This window comes from Dermacentor albipictus, chromosome 5, assembly GCF_038994185.2.
Source record: "Dermacentor albipictus isolate Rhodes 1998 colony chromosome 5, USDA_Dalb.pri_finalv2, whole genome shotgun sequence".
Lineage (NCBI taxonomy): Eukaryota > Metazoa > Arthropoda > Arachnida > Ixodida > Ixodidae > Dermacentor > Dermacentor albipictus.
In genome coordinates, this window is record NC_091825.1 from 21,801,030 (window position 1) to 21,805,883 (window position 4,854).

Sequence of the window (4,854 nt, forward strand, 5' to 3'; positions counted from 1 at the left end):
TTTCTCAAAACAGGATTTGTCTAAAGGATATTGGCACCTTTCTATGGAAGAAGTGTCCAAAGAAAAGACAGCTTTCTCGTGCTCAAAAGGACTATTTCAATTTAAGTATATGCCATTCAGACTAAAGACAGCGGCAGCAGTGTTCACAAGATTGATGAGACAGGTCCTACATGGTGTGCCGCACGTGGAACACTATACTGACGACGCACTTGTTGCTATTGATAGGTGCGCTGAACATCTTCAGGCCCTGGAAAAGCTACTAACGCGAGTAAAGGACGCGAGGTTGACGATAAAGCCACCCAAATGTGAGCTACGGTACAATGCCGTGGAATTTTTGGGGTACTAATTGGGAATGGGACAAGTCGAGCCCAAGGAGGATATTTTAGACAAGATGCAAGCAGTGGGCAGGCCTAAGATAAAGAAACAAGTACAATCGTTTTTGGAACTTACAGGATTTTATAGAAAATGTATTCCACAGTACGCTGAAGTAGCTGGACCATTAATAGAGTTGACGAAGAAGGGGGCAAACATGGAGTGGAGTCAGGCAGCACATCCGCCGGTGTTGTTAGCACTAGTCATATGGAACGAGTTTGTTCTACGCACTGATGCCTCCGGCGGAGGCATCAGGCGGAGTGCTCCTTCAAGAGAAAGACGTGAGACTCCACCGTAGAGAAGGAACGTCTCGCCCTTGTATGGGAAATAAAGAAAGTCCGCACCTATGTATTTGGCAAACAATGTAGGGTGCAAACGGACCACCAGCCCCTAGAGTTTTTTAGCAAAGCTAAGCTAACTAATGGCCGTAAAGTGAGATGGAGCCTTACCTTGCAAGAATACTGCTTCCATGTAGAGTACATTAAAGGACGACAGAATGGGGGGGGGGGCGGATTTCATGAATAGGGCGATGCAGTGATGAAGTGTCAAGGGTATTACGCGGACGGAGCAAGTGTACACATGTAAAGTGGTGGGAACAACGAAAGGCACCATTCGCGCATGGTCGTTACACCCCGAATACATTAATGTAATAACATAAATAAGGGAACAGAACACATTAACGCAATGCTTATTTACAGGAACATTTCACTGATGCAGTTTCACTGGCATCGCCTCAGTTTGAGCAGCTTTTGCTTCTCGCGATTAGACCCTCATCTTTGTTCATAGCCTAAGTAAAAAAAGGCAACCTCGTTAATACATAAAACTTAATCACATCCCTTGTAAGAGCGCGGGAGTGCTCGCTGCAGCCAATTTTTTGGAGTTCATGCCCTTGTAGAAAATGTAAAAACGACATCATGCTCTCAGCATGCAGCTCGTTTCTGCTGAAAAAGGCAGTGGATGGATTTCATAGTTTGTTGATTACCACTTCAATGTGCATTGAAGCGTACACCAAACCTCTATGGTCAGCCTGCCTCGTCAATGAGGCATTATCATTCTTATCAGCCTGTAGAGGCAAAATAGCCAAGGCGGATGCACATGCGGGGCATGGGATTCTTTTCAGTGATTTCCTGACAACGTAGCCGGCGACATAAAAATGAGTCGGTTGTCGCTTTTCTTTTCTATATAGCCGTTGTGGTCAGACATGCTGTGCCGCTCTTGCAGCACTGCTGAAACATGTGCGAGATTTCCCTCGTCCAAGAGATCATCAATTGGGCTTGCTATCAGTGCCGCCTTTTCTTTCCTTGCATCACAGGGCTGCAAAACAGAACTCACAACCTCAGCTGGTGACTTTTAATTCCTTGGTGGCTTTGCCAAATTGTAGAAGGCAAGGTTATTTAAGTTAAGCAAAAACTGCTCTGGAGAGGCGTGGTCATTGAAGCCGAATTATTGTCTTACAATTCCAAATAAATTGACCAATTTGTCTTGGCTCAAATGGGCTGTCAGGAGGTTCTTGTATTTTAGTGATGACGTCACATAATTGACAAGTGACAGTGTGCTATTCAGCGTCACACGAAGCCGAGGGCAGTCCCAGTACTGAGAAATCCACCGACGTGCTAAGCGGCATACCGTTGCCATTCATTCAAGAAGGTTAGAAATTCTTCTGAAAGCTCGTACTTGCTGACTCTGGGCGAAGCCCTTTGGAGGGCACCCTTGATGTCATGACAAATATCAAGCGTTCCACGAGCTTCCCAAATCGTTCTGTTGGCTCAAATGTACGGAAAATTTTGTCTAGCTTATCATTGTAAACAAAAAGTCCTTTCAAAACCTTATCACTGAACAGTTGGAAGGCTAGGTAGACACGCATTTTGTCAAATGCATTCGGCTGCAAATGGGGTAAAGTTAAATGTGGCATGACTTTCAACGTAAGCGCGTCTTTGTCAAACTTCCACGCTTCTTTGATAACGCCGACGTGCGCATTATCACCTGGGATCTAGACTCCCTTAGAAGTAAATGCGTACCGTATATATTTTACGCTGTGAGGAAAATCAGAAATGAAATGAAGGTTCCTTGTTTTGTTCACGGGATGTTGAACCTTGCACTTGATTTCCTGGGCTGATGCTGTAAAGATGGAAATGCACTTTGATTAACGCAATAGACAATAGTGGGTACAATGCAGACTCAGATTAGCAACTTGTTAATAGCTAAAGAAATCTAGCGACCAAAAATCTTGTCAGATAAAAAGTATGTACCTTTGATGACAAATAGCCTCCACAGGCAACGATTCCACGAAGCACTATCGCTAGTCCAGAAGTCGACAAACAGGCCTGCTTTTTCAGCGAGGATTGTGGCCTCCAGCAAAACTTTTGAAAGCAGCAGTGCCTTAACATTCCCGCGGACGGCGAACACGCCAAGTATTTGTGTCCAGGTTCCTGCAAAGATGAAGCACTATATGATGAGCCGTACAGAAAACAGTACATAGGTAGCTGTATCAATTTCAAGGCGAAGAACTTTCAGAACATAAGCCACTTTTATTATAAAAACAATGACAAACATCACTAACAAAATACGAGGATAAAACTGCATGTTGAAATCTTTGCGGGCATTTTAGCATTGCAACCGTCCAATTTGAATAACTTACCTTGGAATGGCTGGAACATGACGACAAGGCCATGGTCACTTGCCGTTTTTGTTGTGTCGTCAGTAAATGGTCCAAAATCTACAAAACTACTAGGCTCGCCAGATGGTCTCCACTGATGTCTTCGGAAAGCTTAATTTCATCGAAGACAAGTCCACCATGGCGACGGAACTCATCCATGTCCTGGGTCTTCTTCTACACACCTAAGAGAATGCTGGTGCTAAACCCAAATGCACTTTTGAAACTTTGCATATGTTTATCCAGGCACGATTTACTAGGCAGATCCATTATTTCGTGCCGCCTGATGTGCTCATAGAGCTTGGGGCTTTTCATGCGCATAGGGATGCATTCCTATATCCATAATTTGTCGTACCGCATGCCGCGGCTCGACGTTCTGCGGGCTGCATCAAAACACATTTTAACAGCAAGGCCCTGCTTTCGTTAAACCCATTTATCTTTGTTTCCAAGACAGAGCTGGAAAACGATTCGTTGATCACCCGAAGCTCTGCAACACTTTTCTCGGCGTTCGCCAGCTTTCTCCGTGCGCGCAGCAATTGGAGGGCCTTCCTGGCACTTCGTTGTTTGTATGATATACTCGGCTTTTTCTTAAGCCGATATGTTCAGTTTAGTGCCAGCTTCTTCGTGTACTTGCATCGCAAACAGTTTGCCATCAGTTGATCTCCCGAGGCAGTTTTTTGCAAAGTGCTTGCCTCCAAACTCAACGCACTGTCCTGGCTGGATTTCAAAGCCTGGGCAAGGTATTAAGATATCGACCTTTGTCAATGACGCCGCGGCGTCGTCAGGCGTCTTGACACAAAATTCTTCAACCTTTACGTTCCGACCGAACACACAGCAACGGTACGCAATCGTCTCAGCACAAGCGACTTCTGAACACGGCATGAAAGCACCATGCTTACCAACATACAAATTTTATATCCCAGAGCTGCAGTGCCACCCAAACGATAACGGTGCAGGCTCATTTTCCAGCACAATTCGGCTGCAGCGGACGCAGTGGAGTGTCGCTGAATGGGTGTGGTCTTGCCTCTGAGAAGCTCACGTTGCCGTGTTCCTGAGCGTTGCCGTCTTCCAGGTGGTGGTTTCCCGCTCTGCGCTTCGGTGTTGGGGCGTAACTATCTGCGAGATTCCTCTCTTTTCTCTTTTTCGGGACACTCTTGGACATATAGGCGGGCGCGTCAGGGAATATTGTGGGAACGGCGTCGTCAGTGAGCACTCGCCGTTCACGCTCTATTTCGACGATCTCACCATTAATGATATGCTTGAAAGTTCTTCGAACGTAGCAATCGTCAAAATGAGGGGAACGCACCACACTTGTCTCATCCAGCACTTTGTCCTCTCGTTTTATGTTCCCTGCCCATTCTTCTCGACGAGGAGCGTCTGCGGGAGCACGAAACACCGAAAGCATTTCGGCACATGACTTATACCCCCTATTGCACAGGGGCAGAAAACACGTTCTGCCTTCTTATGCAGGCATGCTCTAGACGCACAAATCACATTCACGGCACTGGTGAATCGCTGCGCGCAAACATGCCAGACAATCAGGAGCTAAGCGAGCGAAGCCGGAAACACACCAGAAAGACTGCGCTTTCACTCGACGAGCGACACGAGGAGCTGCGGCGGCGGCATCGGTCTTCTCTGCTCGCCTAACCCGCCTGCCTACGCTAGCATCGAAACAGGTTTCAGCGCGGCGGCTGGCGAGGGCGCCTCCTCACGACACTCGTCAAATCTTCTAGCCTCTATAACGTATCCAAGCCAAAACAATCCGTTCGCAACCATCCTGTTGCTATGCCGACGACCCTCGTTAGGCCTACGGTCGCCGGAATCGCCAA

General features: G+C 46.8%; 1 pseudogene; it reads right to left on the reverse strand.

Moving 5' to 3' along the window:
• Positions 1-1,091: 1,091 nt before the first annotated feature.
• On the reverse strand, positions 1,092-4,499 carry LOC135898241 (uncharacterized; annotated as a pseudogene).
• Positions 4,500-4,854: the final 355 nt, after the last annotated feature.